The sequence below is a fragment of the Sarcophilus harrisii genome, chromosome 4 (genome assembly GCF_902635505.1).
Source record: "Sarcophilus harrisii chromosome 4, mSarHar1.11, whole genome shotgun sequence".
In the NCBI taxonomy this organism is placed as follows: domain Eukaryota; kingdom Metazoa; phylum Chordata; class Mammalia; order Dasyuromorphia; family Dasyuridae; genus Sarcophilus; species Sarcophilus harrisii.
The window spans coordinates 786,849-813,051 of record NC_045429.1 but is presented as its reverse complement, the minus strand read 5'-3'; the positions used below and the strand labels follow the sequence as shown (position 1 = coordinate 813,051).

The 26,203-nt window shown below is 43.8% G+C and overlaps 1 protein-coding gene across 3 annotated transcripts in view; it reads left to right on the top strand.

The window, feature by feature from the left end:
* The window catches only part of AK5 (adenylate kinase 5), a 179,300-nt gene that overhangs the window by 126,855 nt on the left and 26,242 nt on the right, over window positions 1-26,203 (top strand). The gene's annotated exons all lie outside the window — the stretch shown is intronic.

Genomic DNA, 26,203 nt, shown 5'->3' with positions numbered 1-26,203 from the left:
GAGTGCACCACAATGTTCCCACTAGGCTCCCTGATGCTCATCTTCTCTGGGAACAGAGACCTAATCCCTGCCCTTCCATCCACTAGCTGGGCAACACCTGACTTGTCCTGTCACCTTTGTGGGCGCCAGGGGAGTCACCAATAAGGTGCCAGGGAGAAAGAAAAGAGAAAAGTGACTGTCCCAGGCGGCCTCCCTGATGACTTCTCAGATTAGAGTGAGCGGCATGGAGAGGCCCTAGGCAGTAAGACCCGTGTTCACGTTCCGCTCCTGACACACACTTGCTGTGGGACCCGGAACAAGCAATTCTCTAAGAATGGAGTCACAGGGAGAGCCAATCTGCACCCAAGGAGAGAGTTTCCTCATCAGGAAATCCCCAAACCAGTGAATTCACTGTCTCTGGCCCTGCCCTCAGGGGGAGGGGAAGGCAACAGTGATTTGCTCTGAGCATAGAAGGGTCCAGACAGCGTGTATTCCCAGCAGAGAAACAAAGGAGTTGAGCACCCAGTTAGCCAGACCTGGTCCAGTAGAGTTCCCACGTGGCACCTGCTTCCCCCCATCAGCTGCTCCACTCCCGGTGAGCCCTCCCCACCCATGCCCCCCAGTCTCACTGTGTCCTGGCTTCTCTGTCCCTTGCACAAACATTTTCACACACTCACACACACACACATACACACTCACAGTCACTCACACACACTCACACTCATAAAAAAGTCACAGAAAAGTTGCTCAGAGGGTCTCCTGAGGTTCCTCATCATGATCATTTTTAAAGCTTCTCCAAGGGGTGGGAAAATGCCTGTTTACATCTTCAAATTTGGCACAAGCAACAAACGCACATTTGAGTTCTTCCAGCAGATTCTTAAAGCCCCAGCTTTCCTCAAAGGCCAGAAGCTTCAAAAGTCACGTGGTAGCTTTTGAACTCGGGAGCTTCCGCAGAGTCTGGGGGCGCTGGAGCTGTTCTGCCGGGGCGGCCGACCTCCCTTCGGAGCCCATATGGGCCAGATGGCCGGGACCAGATGCGAGAAGCACATTCCTCTCCCATCCCCACATGGAACAGCGTGGATCCGTGATGGAGCCAGTTTCCTGCCAACGGCAAAGGTGAAAGCAAGGAAACGGGGAGCGAGGAGATGGAGCGGAGGAGGAGAAGCGAGCTTCCATTGAGCATTTAAAGCTGAAATCATCAGCCAACGTTTTCAGCCACTGGACAGAAGCTGGTTCGTCTCTGTCTTCAAAAGCCTTTGGGAATTGGAGTGACCGACTCAAAGCAGAAATACAGCTCCCATGTTGGAAACCGAGACAGACGGACAGGAAAGCAGACAGAGGCAGACAGAGAGACAGGGGAGAGAGACAAATGGACGATAGAGACAGCGGACAAATAAATAAATGGAGAGCTAGACGGGTAGGCAGCCAGACGGACAAGCGCGTGCTTTCACCATTCTTGGCAGCTGTATCAGGAATATTCTTTTACTTTCAGAATAAATGCTAATTGTTTAGCCCCGGAGCTTTATCACTTTAATGCTGCTTTGGGCACAGAGGTTTAATATCATGTGATGGCACTGGGGGCACATAAATGTCTCTTCAGAGTTCATGGAGATTCTCTGCTGTCAGGGAGGAATTCCAAGGAAATTGAAGACAGAAGAAATATTTGCAGATGGAAGTTATTAAATTTTGAGATCAAACTCATAATTGTATCCCTTCCTCCATTAATACAACGAGGTAATTTGCCAGTCATAGGCTGGAGGGCGAAAGGCAGAAGGAGCCTCAAAGGCTGTCCTATTCAGCCCTTCCAGACAAGGAAACCAAAGCTGAGAAGGAGAAATGACTTGTCCAGGAGGACTTAGCCAACACGTTGAGGCAGAATTTGAACTCGGTACCCCAGGCTCCAAGTCCAGCGCTCTGTCTGCTGTGCTGCCTCACCATCTCTGAGAGCTGAGAAATGAGTGACTGCCTCTGGTCACCCTGGTTAGCATCCATCAGAGACAAGATTTGAACCCAGGTCTTTGCCCCCCACTACAGTCAGTCCACTAGTATTTATAAAACACTTTCCATGCTTAAGTCACTGTGCTAAAGGCTAGAAACACACACACACACACACTCATAGACACACTTATATACCACATACATACATATACACACATACACATACACAAATATACACATAAGCACACTGATACACACACACACACACACACTCACAGAGCCTAAAAGTTACCAAAGCTTCCAACTGCACCAAGACTTTGGGGACAAGCATCTCTAATGTGTTTTTCTAGGGCACGTCCTCGCAAGAATCCAGAAGGTCTTCAGCTCACATTCGAATGGAACAATTTGCTCCCTTTCTGTCCCAAGATGCTCAGTTTCAATAAGAAATGACCCCAAGCACCCCCAAAGAAGGGGAGGATTGAACCATAATCAGATCAGAGCACTTTGCTCACAGTGTCCCTGGGGCACAGGAGCTATGGCTCAAGGTTATCATGGACATTTTGCAGATGAGGAAACTGAGGTCAGAGCCGGGCACCCGGGTGCAAAGTAGTGGAGCTGGATTCTGTCCTCCGACTCCTCTGCCCCCCTGCCCGTCACAGCCAACTCTCCTCGGCGACCACCTTCTGCTCCCCTCTTCAGGGCAAACACGGAGGCTCTCCCGGGATCAGGTGGGAATGGGGAACAGAACGTGGCCACTGGGCAGATGTTCGCTGGAGCCGGGAGGCAAAGTAGCCAGCTGTGACACTGAAAGTGAAGTCTCCTGGGATGGTCCTGTTTGACAGCAAAGTGATCACAAGGAGCCAGAAAGGGAGATGGAAGGAGGAGTTACCCTAAAATTATGTAAGACCATCAACCCTTTGGTAAACTTGGCTTATTGCCCCAGAGTGATGCCGCTTCCTCCCCGGGAGCCTTGGTTTACCTCCTCTGTAAAATGAACCAGACCACTTTGGAGCCACTGGAGTGTGAAAAGGAAGATGGAGAGGGGCAATGAGTAGAGAAATGGGGGGAGGGCCCTCAGAGACAGCCCACCCCTCCATGTTGTTTATGTAGTCATAAGCACTTATAGTCAATAGCACTAAGCATTGTGAAAAACTTTCTAGCAATGAATGCTATCCTGTTCATGCCCCCCCCCCCCAGTCTCACTGTGTCCATATAGTTGGTCAGTCCATGTGGAATTATTAAGTACCAACTGTGTGTTAGGCACAGGATACAAAGACAAAAGCAAAATTACGTTAGTCTTGAGGGACCTTCTAAGTCTCTTTTTATCAGTCTCTTTTCTTTTCAATTAATAAAAAAATATCTATTGTTTGTGCCTCCCACCTCAGAGTTCCCTAGTTAGTGAATGGCAGAGCTCAGACTCGGGTCTTTGGGCCCAGGTTCTGGCCACTGCTCTCTGCCAGGATCCTTGTCCCAGAATGTGCCCCCCTTGAGGATCCCAAGGCTCCTTCCTGATTCTGCGATGGATTCTAAGAAGGGGCCAGGGGAGAGAAAGACAAGCAAGCAGCCATTCAGGGGCCCAGTTTCCACGAGTCCAAGTGGAGGCCGTTATAGAAGCATCTTTGTTCCTCAGTCTTGGCTTCAATATCAACATTGTAATTCAGACAGTGCCCGGAATCGCACATGATAACTGCAAAAACCTTCCTGAATAGCCCCCCACTGTCATTTTTAATCATGGGGGGGGGCAGGGAACCACTGTTTGTAGAACCTCAAATCCTTAACAAAGGATGGAAAAAAGCATCGGTTAAGCATTTCCACTCCCACTTTGCCACTTTACGCTTCCATTTATTAAGAACTTACAAGTCAAAGGTAGTCAGTCCCTGCCCTCAGGAAGCTCACCTTCTCCTCGGGGAAGATGACCCCACCAAGTCTGGCTTGGTCTGGAAGTCTCAGAAATGGCAAAGGGATCCTTCTAGGAGAGGTAGTATTGAAGCTCCCACAGCTAATGGTGGCCAGCCTGGAGGAAACGTAGCATGTGATGGAGGGGGCTGGGAAGCAGCAGGGTGGACCTGGAGCCCAACACCCTAGGGTGGGAGGCAGGGATTGGGGCAAAGGGAAGGGCTACAAACATGGAGGAATAAGGGAGTTAGATGGAGAAGTGGATGCAATGTGAGCCCTGAGTTCAAATTTGGCCTCAGATGCTTGCTGGCTGGGTGACCCTGGGCAAGGCACTTCCCCCTACTTGCCTCAGTTCCTCACCTGGAAAATAAGCTGGAGAAGGAAATGGCAAAGCCTCACATCTCTCTGCCAAAAAAAAGCCCAACGGGGGCACAATGACTTGGACGTGATTGCAAGATGACTGAACAAGAACAGACTAAAGAGAGCTTTAAAGGGTCCTCAGGAGTGGGGGCTCCTTGTTTCAAAGCCAAGTTCTGAGCCCTCCACCAAGGAAGGCTCTGGGAGGGGTCTGCTGCCCCTCCCTCCTGGGCTGTTCTCCTCCCGCCCTCTGTCCCACCAGGCTCTTTTCTACCCCCAAGTGTTGGCTGGCCTGATTCTGCCCGTCACCCTCCACCATTGCCCTTTGAGTGGCTCAAATTTTGACCCTGAAGCTGGGATAAAAGCAGATGTTGGTGGTCCTACGCTGACCAAGTCAAGTATTTGATCCAGATTCAGCTTCTACAGGTTTCTGGCTGGAAAAGCCCCCTCTGGAGGGTCCCCTCCACCTGGAATAGTGGCTCCCCAGGAGTGGGCATTTACAAGTAGTCATTGAGCTCAGCTGAATTGAAAGACAAGAGATCAGATCCTTCGCACTCCCTCCACATTCCCTCCACATTCCCTCAGGCTGCCATGTTCTCCCCTCCTCAGGTCTTCCTAAAGCACTTTGTCCTCACTGGCCAGCGGGTGTAACCCCCTCAGCTAGGCTGTCCAAAGGCCTCTAGAGGGCCACTGTGTCCCCGGGGCCAAGATCGAGATCTGGCCCAGAGCAGTGACCCCTGGGGTTCGCTGAACTGAAGCCGATGGGGCGATCACAAACATAGAGCCTACGGGCCCCCAGATGCTGCAAGAAGCTGCTGCCATTTCCCATTCATTCGCAGAGGGGGGAGATGGTGGCAAGTTATTCCATCAATGAAAGGAACTCCCGGCCTGCAAACTCCTTCCACTGTAGAGATAGAAGCTTTGTGGTGACTGGGAACCAGAAAAGATTTCCAGGGGCAGTTAATTGGTGGCTAAGCAGATAATTCTAGGGTAGTAGAGCTAGTACTATAAGAGGCAGGACTTGAATGCAGGTCCCACAGGATCATGAGCCCTCAGGAGTCACTTCAGAGATCTTCAGGGACCACAAGGTCTCATAGATGAGAGAACCGGGCCTCAGGGAGGTTAAGGGCTTTGGGGACTCCAAGGCAGTGCTCTACCTACCACCCCATCCTGACTTTCTTCACACTTTATGAGCATGATCATCTGTGTCAGTGAAGTTAGAGGAAAGCGACCATAGAGAGGCAGTGAGATATGGGTGAGGGGTGTCCCATCCCCTCCAGCCCCCTGGGAATGGCCACACAGGGACAGAGAACCCCAGCTTTCAGGACCTCCCATTTTCCTTGCCCCCTAAAATGAGGAGAGTGTTTCACGGCCACTCCAGCTCAGTGCCATCCGCAGCGCCAGCCTGGGAAGCCGCGCAGGCAGTCACGCCTGTCCCTCAGATCTGAGCCTCTCCCCGTTTCTATTGACTTCGAGTTTCCATGAAGGTGTCCTGAGTTATTTTCACCAAAAAGATGAGCGGGCAAAGCCAAGTTAAATTGACCGAATTGCCGCTCGGAACTGTTGACGGTGGAAAGTTATTGATTCCATTTCACACATGGGTAGGTTGACGCCATTTGTCAGGGAATTATTCATCTTAGTTAGGAACCGTATCTCGAACGCTTCCAGGCTACCGGTCAGCCAGGAAGATCCTCTGGAGCCCTTTGCACTATTGACTCAGTGAACAGAGGCCAATCCCCACAGAGAATCAGGAACTCAGTTCTTCTCAACCTAAACGACCTGGAGTAATTTGAATGTACTTGGAGGGAGGGGGACAACTGCTCTTGGTCCTTGTCTGTAGTGGACATTTGGGTGCTTCGTTTGCATAATAGGTCCCAGTGCTTCATGGGAGTGAATTGAGAGCAGTAGAGGTGGTCTGGCAGTCTCTGGACAGTGAGGGAATTAGAGGCCTCTGAACGTCCGGCTTATTCTTAGAAGCAGGACTGGAGTGAGACGGGGTCAGCCCGAGGGGAGGCTCCAATTCAGGGACCTGCCAGTGGACAGCAGGACCAGGCTGGCGCTCCCGGTGAATCTCTGAGCCCCAGGGGTGTTCTGATCCCCAAGAGTCTGTTGCCATTGTTTGTCCTCCATTCTCAAAAAGGATCCTGACTTCAGGAGGCAATATCTTGACTTGTAAGTGAATCGGATTGAAGTGAGGGAGGGCTGGACAAAGCTACCAGCCTCAGATACGGGCAGAATTAGGCCATTCTGTGCAGGACCATGATTCACTCAGGGAGAACTGGCAGAGCTTCCAAGGGAGCTCATCCCCCCTTCTCCTTTCGAAGGTGAGGCAAATTCACTTGTGCACAGGGGCCGGAAGAGGCAGAGTCCCGTGAGTCCAGCCTCTAAAGCAGAATCCTAGATCTGAGAGCTGGAGAAGGACTGATGGATCAGCTAGCTCATCTCATTCACTTTACTCTGGGGGCCCCCAAGAGGAGAAATGGCCTAACTTAGGTATTCCTCATGCAATTGCTTTCAGTTTAGCCTCCTGTCACCAATGCATGTTGTCCCTGGCCAGCAATGTGAGAAAACTCTAAGGCTGCCCCCGAAAGAGCAAACGATTCCCCACCCGGATTTGGGAGAATCATCAGGGAACCACAGCAATAATTCCATGATAATGAGCAAGAGAACAAGAAAATCTAGGATCCAAATTTTCCTTCCATGAACTTCATCTGTCCAGGAAACAGTTAATAAGTACTTGCCCACTATGGGCAATCAATCATATTTTTACAAAGTGCCTACTGTATGCTACCAAGAAACAAGTGAAATTCTCTCTGCCATGAAGGAAGTTGGGTTCTGTCCCAAGAGACAAAGACGGCACGTACATATGTGGGAAGGAAATACAAGTTGCTTGGAGGGGAGGGGGCTAGCCACTAGGGGAATTAGGAAAGACCTCAGGAATGATGCTTGAGATAAGCTTCAGGCAAAACTAGGAAAGCGATGATGGGAAAGTAGGGCAGGACCAGCCTATAAAGCAGATGATAAAGGGCATGAATGGTCTGGGAGCCATAGGGAGCCCATGGAGGTGATAGACTAGAGGAGAAGCACAGTAGCATCTTCACTTTCAGAAGTGGATGCTGGAAGGAGGATGGATGGGAGTGAAAAGAGTCTCAAGGCAGAGGGAGTGAGGAGGCTAGTGCAATCATCCAGGGGAAAGGCAAATAGGGTGGAAATTAGGGCACTGGCCCTGAGAGTGGAGAGAGGAGGCAGGTGGGGAAAGATGCTGTAGAGACAGCCTTGAAGGACTTGAGAATTCCCATCCACTGAAGGAGCGACAATGCCTCCACAGGGCTGATATTGAAGAAGGGCCTGGCAGAGAGAGGGCACTCGCCGATGAATGGCATGAGTCACCTGTTTGTGGACATGGCCAGGGAGGGAATTTGTTTACTGAACCACACGTCCTTGTCACGTGGGTTTTCCTTTTTCTTCAGTAAGGGGAGGGGGTGGGAAAGAGACACCCGATGTTTATTAATTGAAATGTTTTCATTTTACAAGAATTAAGATATTTTCTCTCAGTAAGAGAAGGAAGTGGAAAGGAGAGACTATCAATGCTTATCAATTGAAATGTTTTCTTTTACTAAAGTTGATACAAAAGAAAAGATTAACAAAAGATAAGAGATCGAATTAAAATATTTAGAAAGTGACTGGGTATGGGAAGTAAGGGAGAATGAAGTCAAAGATGACATTGCAATTGTAGGTGGCTGCTGGGATGGCCACATCCTCTGATTCCATTTGGGTCAGAATTGATGGAACCGAGAAAGGATGGAGACCTTGTGGCCGCACAATTCCCAGAGAAGAGAGGACCCTTTTCCCTTCCGGAGCTTCAGGGATTACAGAGACAAATTGGCCAGAGAGGGAGTTACTGACCATCCACCTCCCTGAATTAATCTGGCTTAATCTGGCCTCTTGGCTGGAAGCCCAACCTTCCTTCACATCCTGCCAGTCATTGGCCCTTTTTACTCCTTCCCTAGCCCACCACCCACCATGATGTTGCTCTACCTCTGGCTTTGAACTAATTTCCTCCAGATTTGTTCCCTCCTACCTAGAGTCCTGTGCATCGTCAAAGTCAAAGGAAGAGAGCATACTCAATGGAGGGGTGAAAGGGACGAAAATTCCTGGAGAGCGGGGATCTCCATTTTTGTCTCTCACTCTCAGTGGCTAGTACAGTGCCTGGCACGTTGAGAACATGCTTGCTGACTGGATAAAAGAAAAGATCTTTGGTTTTGGTGACAAGGTCACTGGCAGCGAGTGTTGAAAGAAGGGCTCAATGTTAAAGACCAGATTAGAGGAGGTTAGGAAGAACTTCCTTGAGGAGGAAGTAATGGCATCATGAGTTCACAATTTTTTAAGGGTTTGGCCATGTAAGGGAGGGAGAGACAGGACCACAGTCATTCAGCCTTCTGGAGAAGGTGGAGGGGAGGAGAACCCAAGGCTCAAAGGCCATGTCCTTATTATCATGGCCGTTCCTCTGAATTAGCTCTTTGTGGTTAGGAAGTTGTTCTTGGGAGGTGGGGATGAAGATTCTGAGTCACTGACACTCGATTGATCTCATTTCCAGAATCTAGGCCTTGATCTATCTGTGGTTTGTCGTGCACACATTCAAGCCCAAAGGAAATATTGACATAGTCAGGGAAAGGATCCAAGTGTTCTAGCAGATACTGGCACCGTTCCATGGCCATCAGAGCAGCCTCCATCTTCTGCCTGCTGATAAGGTCACCAAGACAGAGCTGTAACATTCTAGAAAAGGACCCTGAAATATTCATTTCCCCAATAAAGCAGACAGGGACAAAACCAAAGATCGTTGTCAAACGAGGGAAGTATGTCCGGTGAATGGGGTCAGCACAGAGGCAGAAAACAAATAGATGGGAGATAAAAGGAAATTTTCCAGATGGCCATGTCAAGAAACCCACTGAACCAAACTCACTGCTAGCTTCATTCTTTGTAAAGGAAAAACAAGATGGAAAATGTTTAAAGATAGCAGTAAATATCACCAGCAAGGAAAATGACAAAAGCAAAGAGAACCCTGTGCATGGATTATTCCATTGTATTCTCGCTGCCCCCATCATCAGATATCCTACTCACACACAGGTGGGATTTATTTTGTCGTCAATATTACTTCCTCTTAAAAAAGGAAAGGATTTAAGTAATAAAGGTTATTGTTATTAATTATAATAATAACAGGAAAACACAGTGGCTCAATGGATAGAGGACTGGGTTTGGAATCAGGAAGACCAGAGAACCCAAACTTGTTCCTAGATGTATGACCCTGGCAATTCACTTTAGCCTCGGCCTGCCTCAGTTTCTTCATCTGTAAAATGGGCATCTTAACACCTACCACCTAGGGCTATTGTGAGGATCAAATGAGGCAATGTTTGTAAAGCATTTTGCAAACTTTAAAACATTATATAAATGTACTTTATTGTTATTAATCATTAAAACTGCTATCATTATGACCATTGCTATTTTTAGTATTATGAGTTGACAATTGCAGCACTTCAAAGTTTGCAAAGCATTCTTGCATAGAGGTTCTCATTTGAACTTCCCAACAACCTCGGGAAGCAAGAACTAGATAGAAGTGGTTTTGTAATGCCGGAGAAACTGAGGCAAGACAGAGACTGGTTTTTAATGTTTTAATTGTGGAGAGTTTAGACTAGCTGGTTGAATGAGACTCATGTTCAAAAATCACTCAACCCTGAACGCTTGCAGCAGGGACCTTTTACAGATTTTTTTAGCTACACAAGATATGTGGCAGATTAAGGCAGATAAGAGAGGTGAAGACATTGGGTGAGTGAAAAAGCCATAGTTCCAGGAAAGGATTATAACTTAATCCTGGCAGGATAAGGGTCAAGATACAAAGGTCAAGGGCAGGAGAGGGAGAGGCGAGGGGCAATACTCAAACAGAGGGGGAATTATCCCAGCAAGAATCAATAATGCACCTGGATTTTTATGATACAATGAAATGTAAAGTGGCCAGAACTTTGAGGTTTTAACTTTCTCAGTCCTAATGGCAAGGAGAGGGGGAAGAGTGGCCATAATAATTTTATTCAGGGCATTATGTTCTACCTCAGTTTCCCTGGTGGCAACCCCGCTTCCTGGCCATTAGGACTGAGATAATTAGGGCTGTGGAGCTCTGGCCACTCTGGCATTCCCAAGAATCATAAAACTCCACATGGCTTATCTCAATGCTTGGGCATCCCCTGGGCCCAGACTTCCTATCTCCTAGCTTCTTGATCCCAATTTATCAGAATGTATGATCCTTCCTTCTTCACCCCCAACCTGTCAGAATTTTAAAAAATTATGGTCCTTCCTGGAGTTTGCACTCACCAATGCTCTGCCCCTCCCCCCCTTGCCTTTGTTTCCCTGATCACTGGAGCCTTATAAAAGTCTCTGGAATTACTCACTCGTTGCTGGATGCTTTGAGACAAGAGTCCCATCCAAACTGGCTGGTTAATATGGCTTCGCCAGTCCAATTTCACCCCATTAAAATATTTAAAACCTCTAATCTCTGTCTTGCCTCAGTTTCTCCAGCATTACAAGTACAATTTTCATCCCCGCTGCACAGAGAATAAAACTGAGACCCCAAGAAATTCCATGACCTGTCTATGGTCATGCAGCTGGTGTCTGAGGCAAGGTTCAACTCCCATGTTTTGACTAAGATTCAGTCCACTCTACCACACTCCAGTCGTGACTGGCCTCTCATACCAACATGGGAGTTTAATTGGAAATCACCTAAGAAGTTTTCAAAGGACCCTGGAAAAGACACTCATGCTAAAATGTGGGCAGGAAGCGTCCTCCACTGAGAGGCAACCAATGAGGAAAATCTTCAGCAAATCATTTCTTAGTGTCTGCTTTTCCTACATGTCACAAGTGAGTTTCAAAGGCATCCGAAAGCTAAAATCACATTGGAAACGTCAGAGAGAACAGAGCAGCTGGCTTGATATCCACTCCAAAGGAGAAGAAAAAAGGGACAAGCATTTATTATTAATGGTACTATGTACCAGCCACTATGCAAAAAGCTCATTTGATCTTCACAGCAATCCAGAGATGTTGTCAGCCCCATTTTTTTTTTATAATTGAAGAAACTAAGGGAGACAGAGGTTAACTGACTTGCTCAAGGTCATGCAGCTAGTAAATATTTAGCTATTCTAAATTAAAAAAAAAACATAAAAGTCATCTTTCAGAAAACACAGAGACCAAGACTTCCCTTATGAGATATGTCTAAGAATTGTTTTTTAATATGATAAAAAAAATCATATTCATTTGGACCAGCTAACGAGAGGGAGGAAATCAGCCCAATTATGTTTCAATAAATCTTAATAGTAGTTCACATTTATATAGAGCTTGGAACCTCATCCACCATTTTACTCACTAACAACCATGTAAGAGAACTAACATTACTGTCCCCATTTTACAGATAGGACTGCTAAAGCTCAAGAAAGCAGTGATCAGTCTGTGCTCTTATAGTTGGGCTGGGTCAGAATCAGAATTGGAACTCAGGTCTTCTTCACCTTTTTCCAATTGAGCAACCCCTTTTCTCCTGAGAATTTTTCCATGACTCCCAATATATAGATTCATAAAATAGACCTACAGATCCAATATTTACTGCTAAGGATTCATAATTTTGTGACCCCCACATTCATTTATGACAGCCACAGTTTAAGGATTCTTCCCTTCTACTCCACATCATTTTCCAATTCATTGAGACACTTCAGTGAACCCTAAACATTTTATTCGGCATTTGCCCTCCAGACCGAGAATAATTTGTAATTAGCATCTTAATTCTATGTAAACCACTTCTGCTTCCCTGGGGTTGTTTCCAAATTAGCATGACAAGAAACCAGCTGAATGAAATAAGTTGCTCTCTTGGCAAAAGAAAACGGAAATGGGAAAGACTAGAATCTGTGTGTGATGGATGTACCAGTAGGTTAGTCATTCCCCCTGCAGCTTCATAGTTTCTCATTTACGGAAAACCGATTGTCTCCTGTAGTACAAAGAGAAATCTTAGCCTCTGCTTGACTTCCGGATTAATTGGACCCAAATAAAAGATTTTATTGTTCCCAATGAACATTCAATTAAGGTTTTTTAAAGCTAACTGAGGCACAGTCCTTAGGCTCTGCTGATGAACCTTCTCTCCCTCTCCACCCCAAAGATGTAGATAAGGAATCTGGAGGGCCCAGAATAGGACTTGGGAGGCCATTGATCCTCCATGATCACTAGAGTCAGAAAGCAGGCGTCTTCCCCAGAAATTCTTCCAAACAGGAGGCCAAAGCTCCATCTTCTTTTGGGCAGGTTTCTATGGAGCTATGCCCAGAGACAGTCCTAAAGGCAAGGAGATGGGTGTGGAGCTTCCTTGCAACTCTTTGAGTCAGAGGCTGATTGCCAGGACTCTGGCTTTAATAATAGTCTGACCAAAAGCGTAGGCCATTCTGTTGTAAGATCCTCCCGGAAGGGAGCTGGTCCACACTCCCTGCCCTCCTACCCCTGCCCATCCTTCAGTGCCATTGGCTGGGGTGCTCATTGCTTGTCACTGATGTCTTTCCCGATAACCATCCCAGACCCTCTGTCTCTAGAACAGAATGTTCTCATTTAAAAAGGAGGAAAGCTGCTCTCTCGGGTTCCTAGACATGGTAAGAAAGCCTCGTCTAAGAAAAAAGCCAACACGAGGTTTTGTTACGGAGGAGAAAGAATATTTTAACTTCAGGCAGATGAAAAATGTTGGTCTGCACTTCACTGAAGACAGAATATTCTGCTGATCTTTGGTTGCCATGGGAACTATCCAATTAAGCTCTAAAAAAATCCAATGGAAAAACAAGAGTGCAGCTCATACTTTCCTGGAATAAGGAACTAACTTTCCGAGCTCACAAAGCCTGCAACATCTCCGAGTCTTCTCGCCGATATTTTTGTCTCCCTGAATAATAGGAATCTCAACTCTTGTCTAAATACCACAAAAGGTGTGTAAAGCAATTTGTGGCATTAGTTACAACTGGGCTTTTTGTCACTCTGACAGCAAGACTCTGGCTCAGCCAATAGCAAAGGACCTGGGTTCAAACCCCATCTCAGGCATTTAATTATCTGTGTCACCCAGGTCAAATTACTTGACCTCCAGTTTTAGTCTCCTTCACTGAAAAATAACAGGGCCGTATTAAAGCAGTGGGGTTGAATTCAAATAGAAACAGCAGCCACCTAACTGTCCATGATGGTCCCTGTGGGTCATGTATTGACTTGGAAAGCTACAAAGGAACATCATCCGTGTCCTATTGTTAATTCTGTTACAATAATTATTGTTATTCTGTTAGGTGTTTCCCATTTATATATAAATCTGGCTCAAGATGTACCCAGAAGTGTTGTAAGCCTCTGGGGTGGGAGTGGGAACATGTTTTGTAATACCAGAGAAACTGAGGCAAGTAGAGATTGGTTTTGTTTTAATGTGGAGAGTTTAAGCTAGCTGACCAAATGGGACTATCATCCAAAGCACTCGGTGCAGATAAACAGAGACGAGAGCTTATACAAGGTTTTAGCTAACTAGGGTTTGCAAACAGAATACAAAACCTGAGTATACAATTTTATCCTAACATATTGCAGCGTTAGGGGAAACAGAGGCAGATAAGGAGGAGCAGGGCAAGGACACTGGGAGGATGGACAAGCCATAATTCCAGGAAAGGATCACAACTTAAACCTGGCAGGATAGGAGTAGAGAGTAAGAAATGGCAAGGCGAGGGACAGTACTGAAAAGGAAGGGGGATCATCCTAGCAAGGATCGAGATAATGCACCTGGAGTTTTATGTAAAGGAGGGTTGAAGCTTCAGCGTTTTCCTGGGCTCTTTTTTAACTCGATTTTCCCAGTCCTAATGGCAAGGAAGGTGGGGGTGGCTATGGCTTATTATTCAGGGTTCAACAGTTTGAAACCTCTGGACCACATGACCTCAAGCTCTCAATCTATGGCCCTATGAATATACCATGATGAAATCTAGTTATGTCTAACTTCCAAAACCGACCACCTGAAAATAGTCCCCGTTTTAGGGCAGTAAATAGATACTTAGGGAGGTACGCCTGCATACATACATATATACATATATACATATCGGGGTAGATATGGATGGCAACATAGGTATATACATGGAGAGGTAGTTAGCTACATAGATAAGGAAATAGATACATAGGGAGGTAAATAAATACATAGGGAGGTACGCCAGCAACATAGGTATATACATAGGGGGTAGATATAGATGGCAACATAGGTATATACATGGAGAGGTAGTTAGCTACATAGATAAGGAAATAGATACATAGGGAGGTAAATAGATGCATGCATTCATCCATAGGTAGGTAGATCTAAAATACACGCAGAGGTAAATACATACGTATATACAGCAGTAAATAGATACATAGATAGGGAAAGAGATACATGTACACATCCAGAAGTAGGGAAATATAGATGGAAGGATACATAAATACATGGGTAGGTAATTAGATACATACTAAGAAGGTAGAGATAAATAAATACATACATTGGCAAATAGATTCATAAGTAGTTAGAAACATGGATGCTACATACATATACACATAGCTGAGTAGATAGAAATAGACACATACAGAAGTAGAGAGATACATAGATAAGTAGGGAGATACATGCTCATATTATATATATGTGTGTGTGTGTGTGTGTGTGTGTATGTGTGTATGTACACACATGGTAGGTAGAAATAGATACATATATACAGAGGTAGATAGATACAAAAGTATATAGTAACATTCTCTCTCTCTCTCTCTCTTTCTCTCTCTCTCTCTCTCTTTCTCTCTCTCTCTCCCTATATATATATAGACACATAACTGCTATGTCTCTATTCAGTGATTTACTAAATTATGTCCATGCTTTCTATCTCTGTTTCTTTGTGGGTGTGTTTCTGTCTGTGTGTGTGTGTGTGTGTGTGTGTGTCCCTCTTTCTCTTTCTGTATTTCTCTGTCTCAAATACACACACATAGACACACACATACACACACAAATTATAAAGACTCAACTCTTTATATGGAAATGGAAGAATATTCAGTGTGTGGGATTGGACTTTGACAAGGTAATAAAAATGACAATATTGACAAAATTAATTTACACTTTAATGCTATACCAATCAGATTATCCAGGGATACTTTATAGAACTTGAGAAAATAATAAAAGTAATTTGGAAAAAAAGCAAAAGATCTAGAATATTAAGGAAGTAGAGCTAAAGGGAAATAACACATCTACACTTGAAACTATATTTTGAAGCAGTAATCATCAAAGTCATCTAGTATTAATTAAAGTATAGAGAGATAGATCAATGGAACATACTAAACAAGGGCAAATCAGAAATAATGAAACTCAATAATCTGGTATTTGATACCATAAATTACCGAGGGAAAAGCTCTCTCTTTCATAAAAGCTGCTGAAGAAATAAAAACAGACAGAAAGAAGGAAGGAAGCAAGGAAGGGAGGGAGGGAGGGAAGGAGGGAAGGAAGAAGGAAGGAAGGAAGGAAGGGAGGGAGGAAGTAATGAACAAACAAACTCTGGCAGAAAATAGGCTAGACCAACACCTCACACCATACTTCACAATACATTATATTTTTTAAAAATTGAGGATGATCAAATTATTCTTATAGCTATGAGTAGGAGATATATTCTTAAGGAAAAAGATAAAATGGAGGGGCAGCTAAGTGACAGTGAATTGACCTGAGTTCAAATTTGGCATGACACTTAACACTGCTTAGCTGTGTGACTCTGGGAAATCATTTAACCCCAATTGCCTCAGCAAAAAAATAAATAAATAATTCTGGTTACCTGAAACTGAAAAGTTTCGGTACAGACAACATTAATGCAGTTAAGATAAGAAAAGAAGTGCTAAAATCATCAAATTTCTCTGAGAAGGATTTGGAATCCAAAACAGATAAACAATAAATATACTGAAGAGTAATAGCCATTCCCCAGTAGAGAAGTGGTCAAAGGATGTGAACAAACATTTCTCAAAAGAAGAATTGCAAAGTATTTACAACCACATAAAATAATGGTCCAAATCACTAATAATAAATAGAAATGCAAATCAAAACAACCTGAAGTTGCAGATTGATAAAAATGACTAAAAATGGGACCCGTCATTGAGAGATTCAGTAATGCATTGTTGCTGGAGTTGTCAAATGGGAAACCATTTTAATGTAGCTAAAACCTCCACACCCTTCCATCCAGAGACATGGGGCTTATGCCCCAAAGAAGCCATTGAGAAAAAGAAAGTTCTCACATACACCAAAATATTTATGGCAGCACTTTCTGTGAGAGAAAGACTCAGAAACAAAGGAATTATCTATAGACTGCGGAATGGCTAACCAAATACAAAGAATACAAAGAAATATTGCTTTTTTTCTAATCGACAATGAGCACAAAGAATTCAGAGAAGCCTGGGAGGATGGAGTCAACAGAGTCCCAGGGACTCCCAAGCCCACTCTGTAAAGGCAAAGAACAAAAGTACCAAACTAAATGGTACTAAATGTACGATTAGAACTGCAAAACTTGTGCCTGGAGAAGAGACCAAGAGATACTTGCCCCTCCCTTCTTTATCCAGGTGGGAGCCTATGGGTGTGGAATGCTGCTTCCACAGTCAGTCTCAATTGAGGTGTTATTTTGGTTTTATTGGAGTCAGGGTTTTCCTTCCTCTCTCTTTTTTTAATTTTTTGTTACTGGAAGAAATTGCTGAGGAAGGGAGAGAAAGAAATATATTCAGACATGAAGGTGATGTGAAAAGACAAGATAGCAATAAAATTGTCAATTATCACAATTTCTAATTAAATATGCATATCTATACATATCTATATATATTTTTTTCTAATGGAGCTTCAAAACAACCGTATGAAGGGGGCATTCTGGATATAATTATCCCCAGGCAAAAGGTGAGGACAATGAGACTGAGGGGTTAACAAGAGTCAGAGGACTTGGAGACAGCTTTTCCTGGCTTCAAGCCCACACCCGTCTCACTGCTCTCAGCTCTGCAAGGGTTTCTGGGAGATGCTTGTATTTCTTCCATAGAAGAAAAGCAAGAAAAATACAACCTTTGATGGAAGGTTTTTGGGGAAAGAGGAAGGTGAAAATGTAATATAGAAAAGAGAAACATTAAGGGGGCTATGGGCGCCGCTTTCAATAGCACAAGGCAGTTCAATGTGCAGAGCTCCAAGTGGCCTTTCTCCATCATCCCTTCCAAGTGGGTGACCACAGCCTCCCTCCTGTCCTTTGCACAAACAGTTAAACACCAAGAAGAAATCATCTCCAGCAGACAGGACTTTGAATTGTATTGACAGGACCTAATTATATTCCTTGCCACGGTCACAGGAGACATTGGCTTCCAAGAACCATCTCCTGGTTCCAATGAACCACCCAGATTCCATTCTAACCTGCTCTCTGGTTGGTCAGTGGAGTCATGTGACTCGTGGGAGAGCATTTAAGCACAGACTTCATTTTTAGCAACTGCAATGACGCTTTGCATATATCTATCCCTGGGAGGCATTTTTGTGTTCACGCCTTGATTCTGCCTTCCTTCCTCTAAGCCTCAGTTTTCTTGACTATACATTGGTGGAAGGGGGAGAAGAAAGAAAGCTGGGTGAGGTGATATCAAAAGTCCTTTCTAGGGTTCTAATTGGCTCCATTTCATTAGCCATGTCGTCTTCTCTTTGCCAACATCTGGACACTTGTTCTCTGATGTCTATAAGGTTCTAGCTGGTCTCTGCCTTGTCCACAAGGTTCTAGTTGACTCCATTTCTCCAGGAGTTCTTCCAGCTCACTTTTGTCCTTTTTTCTGACAGAAACACAGACAAGAGCCCTTCAGAAGTTAGAAGGGAAAAAAAGTAACTCAGTTTCTTCAGATGTCAAGTTTTCAGCTTTTGTTTCTCCATACAGAGGCTCCCAGGGGTTCAGGGCTTCCCCCAAATAATGTTTGGCTTTTGAAGGCACTCAAATTGTACTTTCCTGCCACCCGAGGGCCTCTGTTGAAGGATTTCACAGCACTAAGGAGTGTCACCTGTTTTTAGGCCATCTCAGAGGATCTGGTCACTGCCTTCTCTGGCCCATGATGCCTCAGAAGTGTTGGGAAACAGAAGGTTAGAAAGAATCAAAAGAGAAAGGTTAATGAGGCTTGGTCTGCGGGACCTTTTAAAATATGAAGCTATTCCACAACTTACAGGGGCAGACAGACATACTCTTGATTTATTGTTTAACCATCACCTTGACCATCAGATTAGCCCCTGAGATGCCCACACAAGCCCCTCAAAAGCTGAAATCCACAGCCATCAGTCATGAATTTACATCACCTTCCAATGTCAGGTCCATACGTGTGCATTAAGGGTTTCCACCATGCCCTTGATCCAGTGTGCTCCAGTGACCCGATCTCTCTCCAAGGAGCACGGTTTGGTTTTTGCTTTGTCCTGGGATCACTGGACATTGTGGAAGTGCTGGCGATAATAATAGTGAATATTTCCTATTGCCACATTTCCGCCTCACTGAAGATGCTTCCCCAAGTCTGTTTTTCAATATTTTTCTTTTCCCCTCAATTACATGCTAAAACATGTAATTTTTTAAAACTTTTTTTTTTAAGTTTCGAGTTTCTATGCCCAAAGGGCTATAAAACTGTAATACCCTTTGACAGAAACATCACTACTAATTCAATCATAGTGGATACAACGTTGCCATTATTGTGTACAATGTTCTCCTGGTTCTGTTTACTTCCCTTTGCATCAGTTCATGGAAGTCTTTCTGCCCTTTTCTCTTCTGGATCTCTTTATCCTCCATTCATCAACTGCCCTCAGCTGGCGGTCCAGAGCCTAAATTTGGCGGAGACAATTTTTCAAATTTGTGCAGAACATTCCATTTACTCGACCTTGTTCGGTTAGATTTGACCTGTCACCCCAGCCTATTGGGATCCTTTGGGTGTTTTGGGGAGCATGGGAAGCAGCAGGCCAGATGGGTGGGATTGGGAGTTTGGGAGGCAGGGACAGGGCCATTTTCAATGCAAGCATTTCTACTCTCAGAAAGAGGCAGACTACAGATCAAAAACTACAAATCTGTTGATTTCTAGGCTTTGGAAAGTGATGAGGGAAATGCAGATTAAACTTAAAAGTCTGTTAGTTTTTGTTTTTGTTTTTGTGTTTTTCCAGAGAGCTGGTTGCTAGATGTTTACCAAGACCTTGCTAGAGAGGTGCTACAATTATCCCCCGCCTCTTTACGGAAGAGAAAGCTCTCAGACACAGACAGATTAATAAGCATTTGAGGTAGGAGTCCCAGTTCAGATAGTTCTGATACCCTCCCACATCCCATTGTGCCATCCAACTTCCCCAATCTGATCTAGGCCGGAGAGAGTCAGTATCCCAAAGGATCACAACAGCCAGGAGAATGGATCCAATCTAATCCCATGAGACTGAATAGATAGGAAGTTCCTCATCAGTTTGGATAGCCTCCCCAACACCGAGAAAGGGAGTCTTGGTTAGAGAAGAGGGATTCAGGACAGGAGGGAAGCACTTAAAATGAGTCCCTGGTATGACCCAGAACAGCTCCTGCTATCTAGAGCTATGTTCAGAGACAGCAGGTCTGTCTGTTCCAAGAACTTCAATTCCTTTGAATTGACCCATAAAGCAACTGAGAACCTAGGAACAACTAATCTGTTTTTGAACTCCTTTCTCCTTCTAAAAAAAGACCATGGTCTCTGTCCCAAACCTCTGTGTTTTTTAGGACTGGACAGTCCTTCTACATTTTGTTTTTAATCCCATATGAGAATCTTCTATCCCCAAAATCTATTTTAGACAACTCTGCCAAGAATCCCCATTGGGGGGAGGGGCAAAGTTGCCCTCCTGAGTCCACTCTTATACTAGAGGCTCAAGACTCTGGGGACTGGCATGCAAGTTATTTGAATTTGGGAGTTAAGCTAATGGCCACAGAGAAGAAATAAGCTAGTGTATTATTGTCCTGACTTAAGGAGATGGGGGACCGTGGGTGGAGAATGTTGCATCTGTTCTCACAAAAGGTCAGTTGGTTTGTTTTGATGACCTTTTCTTGGATCCTTGTTGCAAATGAAAGCTCACTAGTTTGAGTAAAGGTATGTCCAAAATGATTGTGATGCAAAAGGAATCAATTAACAAATCTTAAAACTGAATTTATAAAGAAAAGTTATTGTCCTTCACTTTCTAGGGACACATTGCTGTCTCCCACTTATGCAAATGTGGTCATCTCCAAGGCTGTGGGTCACCCCACACCAATAAAAAATCTTTCACTTCAGATGATGGCTTTCAGGGATATCTAAATTAAAATCAATGAAAAAAAGTAATCAGTGACTTTTCAAACATGATCTAAGACAGAGATTAATAGCCGAGGGGCCACAAATATGTTTAGGGTTTTTTTTTTAAGTATTCTGATAACTATATTTACCTATTTCTTTTGTCATCTTTGTCTTCTTCTAAGCTGGGCTCTATAGGCTTTAGCAGATGGCCAAGGAATCTCCTCCTCCCAAGTCTTTTATTGTTATTACCTTATTCAAAGGAGCTGACCAACTTATGACTGACATTACTTGACTGATTGATTGGTTGATCTCACCTTTCAGAGAAATCTGACTGTAGCATCTTGTCACTTAATTAAGTGGGGTATTGATTGATTCCTTCATTCCTTCAAATTCAGCCATTATCCTGAACTAACTGAACTTCTGCCCTCAGGATCCTGAGCTGGTGCTGGGGTCTTAGCAGGTCTGTGATGGAGGAGGATGTGTTTATTCTGGGAATTCTGTAGACACCCGGCCATGGGTCCCAGATGCTGAAGCTGCTCTCCCCATTGTTGCAGGGACCATGGAAGTGCCCCTAGACCTCCCCTCCTTACCTCCTTCTCTCTTTGTTTCTGTGTGTTGCTCAGTCTTTTTCTGTCTCTGTCTTCTCTTTCTCTCTTTCCAGCACGTCAAAGCTTTACCCAATTTTTTAAATCTATCAGTTTCCATTTTATAGGTGAATTCATTCCATTTACATTCTAAGCTATCATTTCTCATAGTATATTTTCCTCCTTCCTATTTTTTCACTTTCCTTCTCTCCCTATATCCCTCCTCATTCCTCTATTTTACTTCTATCCTTTACTTTGTTCTTATTCCCTCTCCAAGAATCGCCCCCAACTCTATTTTCTTATCCTCTTATTTCTTTCTGAATTTATAAGACTTTCTATACCCTTCTAAATATATAGTGTTTCCTCTTTACCCCATTCCTGTTACTCTACATGCCCTTCCATATCACCACCCCTGTCCTGTCCTCTCATCCTATTATTTCTTTAAAAATTTAGAATACTTTTATACCCTTCTAGATATGTGTGTGTCGTTCCCTCTTTAACTCATTCCCAGTGAGAGTAGGGTTCCAGAATTCACAACCCCAATTAGTCCTCTGTATCAGTTCTTCCTCTGGCACCTCATTTGTATGAAATAATTACTCTTTTTACCTTTTTCTTTGACATTTTGCCTCTTAGAATCACATCATACTCAGATCTACCCCAGTCTTTCTTTTGAACTACTTAATTATTAATGACAGTCTTTGACATATGGTTTAGATTTCCACATATAAAAAGTAAACAATTTGTCCTCATTGAGTTCCTTGAAATTGATCTTTGATGTTTTCCTTATATTTCTCCTGGATCTTGCATGTCAAATGTTCTACTAAGTTTTTGTCTTTTAGCAGCAAAATCCTGAAAGTCTGTCAGTTCACTGAATATTCTTTTTTTTCTTTTCAGAATTATACTTAACTTTGTTGCATATGATATTTTTGGCAGCAATTTTAGTTCTTTTATTCTTTAATATATAGTGTACCAAGACCTGTGGTTTTTTAGTGTAACGGCTTCTAGGTCTTATGTAATTCTAATTGTGACTTCAAAGTATTTGAATTAGTTTTTGTTTTTGTTTTTGTTTGGCTCATAATATTTCTTCTTGTGCTGGAGGTTTCAGAATTTGACCGTGATATTCCTGTAGATTTTCATCCTATAATCTCTTTCATGGATTTTTTTTTCTATTTCTACTTTCCCCTTTTGTTCTAAAACTTCAGAGCAATTTTCTTTATTTCTTGTATTATTGTACCAAGTCTTTTTTTTATCTCAGTTTTTAGGTAGTCTAATTATACTGAGGTTGTCTCTTCTTTATCTGTTCTCCAAATCAGTTTTTCTTATGAGATATTTCACATCCTTTTATGTTTTTTCATTCTTATTATTTTGTTTTATTATTTCTTGGTTTCTTATAATGTTGTTGGCTTCCCCTTGCCCAATTCTAGTTTTCAAGAAGTTGTTTTCTTAAGATTCTGCATCTCCTTTTCTAGTTGGTTGACTGTCTTTTCATAATCTTCTTGGCTTTCTTGGATTGTTCTTTTTTCCTTAGTTTTTCCTCAATCTTTCTTGTTGATTTTTAAAGTCTTTTTAAAAATTCTTGTAAAAATTCTCTTTGGGCCAGGGAACATTTCACATTACTCTTTGGGATGGAAGGGACTTTTTTTTTTTTTTTGCTTTAGTATCCTCCTCTAAAGATGAACCCTAATCTTCTCTATTCCCATAGCAACTTTCTATGATTGGGCTCTTTCTCTTTTGCCTGCTCATTTCTTAATTTTTAGCAGCTTGTTATTATAATCACTATATATATAAAATCACTTATTATAATCTAATCCTGGGGGGTGAGGGATGGTATCTCTGGCCTCAGGTCCTTTTTAAGTTCTTCCTCTGGCCTGGAACCCAAACCAAGAACTCCAACCTCCTGTAAGTGCCAGCAACCAGCACCACCTCCCTGCTTCTGCGCTTACCAGAGTGTGCTAGTTCCTTCTTGCCCAGGGCCACATCTGGGCCTAGCATTCAATATCAGCAGAAGTTCCTTCAGTCTTCCTTGACTCAGACACCCAATTCCTCACACTGTCTGGGAGGTGAAAGTTCTAGCAGCTAGAGCCAAAGCTACCTCCCAATCCAGCTACTTATCACTTGCTTACAAGGTACAGCCTGCTCTTTCAACAGAGCTAGCCTGGAGATGTTTACACTTCACTTGGGCCAAACCTCCATCCTGGTATCTTTCTTTGGATCTTCTCCCGTTGTCCCAGGGTGATTCTGGGACTGTTTTGCCCCAATTCTTATTTATTTTTGCTAATCTATCTTCATCCTGAGGTGATATTTTGTCTGGTTTGTGCAGATCTGGAGAGCATGCAATTTTCTGACCTCTAGCATCTTCCCAGAATCTTCCATCTTTTCCTAAATTGCTCTGAACCCCATCCTGCTACAAATTTCTCTCCAAAGACCACAAACTACATTTCCCAGGGGCCTCTACAGGGAGTCTACCTACAAGTGTGTTCTTCAATTATATGTTATTCATATGATGTTCTTCAAATTCAAATATATTCTTCAATTCACCCTCCACAGAAATAGAAACATGGAAGGAAGGGGACACTGAGGAGAGGAGGAGGAATTCTCTTTTGGACTTGATAAGTTTGAGGTATTTTGGGGACATTTGAGAGATGTCCCTCAGGTAACTCATCTTATACAAGAGGTCAAAAAAGAAAGGTGTGTAGTCATGGATGAAAAATGCCTTGTTTTGTGACCAACCCTGTGAGAGCCTCCTCACCCCATAAACATGGTTTACTATTATTTGTGTACATTTTGAATCAGAATCTGTCAGCTCCCCTCCAGCCCTACTACCTTTTTTGGATTGTTGGAGGAAAGCATTCAAGCAAAACCTATTTGGGTAATGAGGGAGGGAAATGGCTTGGGTTCATTTTCTTTCCTCACCATTAAAATCCTGATACGTCTCAAATAAATCCCTCTTTTGTGTGAAATCCACAGAATGTCCCGGTACCCCAACTGTGTATATTTTTCATCACAGAAATATGAAAATTTCACAGTGGAAAATTCCAAACTTCTCATTGGCAAATGAAAGTATGGCCCTAAGGGATGCAGGATAGACTTGAAATCTCCAAGGACCACGCCATCTTGCACAGGCAGAGTTCACCACAAGTCTGAGAGACTAGCCTTCCCATAATTACATAGTATGGATGTATTAGGGACAGGGTGTGAACTAACCCCCCTCCCCCCTCACACACCTACACTCCACCAACCTGCCCCTCTAAACGATGGACTACCAAGTTTGGGCTGCCCCCACTGCCCTTGGTTCTCCCAAACCTGAGGGTTTTTTAACTTTTCCCTGGGATCCTCAATCTCTTCAGAATACTTACCAACTATATGAATGTTATAGGATATTATTGTTCTGTAAGAAATGACCAGCAGGATAAATACAGAGAGGCTTGGAGAGACATGAACTGATGCTGAGTGAAATGAGCAGAACCAGGAGATCATTATATACTTCAGCAACGATACTGCATGAGGATGTATTCTGATGGAAGTGGATTTCTTCGACAAAGAGAAAATCTAACTCAGTTTCAATTGATCAAGGATGGACAGAAGCAGCTACACCCAAAGAAAGAACACTGGGAAATGAATGCAAACTGTTTGCATTTTTGTTTTTCTCCCCTGGTTATTTTTACCTTCTGAATCCAATTCTTTCTGTGCACAAGAAAACTGTTCAGTTCTGCACACAGATATTGTATCTAGGATATACTGTGACCTATTTAACATGTATAGGACTGCTTGCCATCTGGGGAATGGGATAGAGGGAGGGAGGGATAAAGTCAGAACAGAGGTGAGTGCAAGGGATAATGTTGTAAAGAAAAAAAAAAAAAAGAAGAAGAATACCTACCAACTTAGCTTGCCATCTACAATGTCAGAAAGGCGCCAGAAGCAGGAGACAGGGACCCCAGTCCTCTCTCCCCGTCTTTCCCCTCATCACACACCTGAGTCAAATGGTAGCTGTTTCTTAGGAGACCATTTCCAAGTCATTCATAAAACACTTACAAAAGTGCCGAAGGGCCAGGAAAACTCTCAGAAGGAGGCATTCTCGTTGAGACCTACACCATCCCTGTCAGTTGCCCGGAATATCAAAGCTGCTGCTTCCAGATCAGAGCCTGAGCTCAATATAGACACCTAGGGCCCAGCTCACTGACAATTGAATTCTCCCATCTCATTGTGCCTATTCAGCACAGAGCCATAGTTCTCAGCAAAACTTAAAGAGCTAAAGAGTTTGGGAAGACAGGAAGGAGAGAAGAAAGGAGAAGGAGGGGAGGGGAGGGGAATGGGAGGGAGAGAGGGGAAGGGAAGGGAAGAGGAAGGGAGAAGAATGGAGGGTAGGAGAGGAGAAATATTGAATGTCCCAAAAGTCATTGGGTGGTTTTAACCTATGAAGGCTTAAGACATACCTTATAACCACACTCAGATTTTGGGACACCCCATACGAGCCTCCTGCCCCATGAACCCATCTCTTCTCTGTCAGGAGCCGGTGGAGGCTTTTTCATCCAATCCCTGGATAGTCATTATCACGTTAATCAGAGATCCTAATTCCTTCTGATGTATTTGTAAGTATTGTTGGCCTTTTATAAATTGCTTCCTGGTTCCAGGCACTTCCCTCCTGGATTCTCATCCATGTCTCCCCAGTTTCTCTGGAACCTCTCCTTGGACTTGCCTCAGGGCACAGCTGTGTCCCATTCCATCCTTCCACAGTAGCTTGTCCAGCCCTTCCCCCAATGGGGCTTCCTCACTTTTCTAGTTTGCTTTCAACACCTCCTGGATGTCATCCAAAAGTTGTTGGGCAAGCTTAAATTAGGCCCACAGCTTAGTAAAAGTCTTCAGTCATTCAGGGCTCCTTGGCCCAAGAAGTCCTGGACCTGGGGCAGGAGGCCACAGGGCCTGAGTTCCAATCCTGTCTCTGACATGGGCCAGCTGCACAAACGTGGGCAAATTTCCTAAATTCTGAACCTGAGTTTATTCTTCTGTAAAAAGGAGACAAGCAATCTTGCAGTTGTTATAATAACCTGACAGGTTGTTAGGAGGTTCAAGTGAATATATGCTATGATTGTTATCATTGTTATCATTATCAATCTCAATTTTTTTTTCAT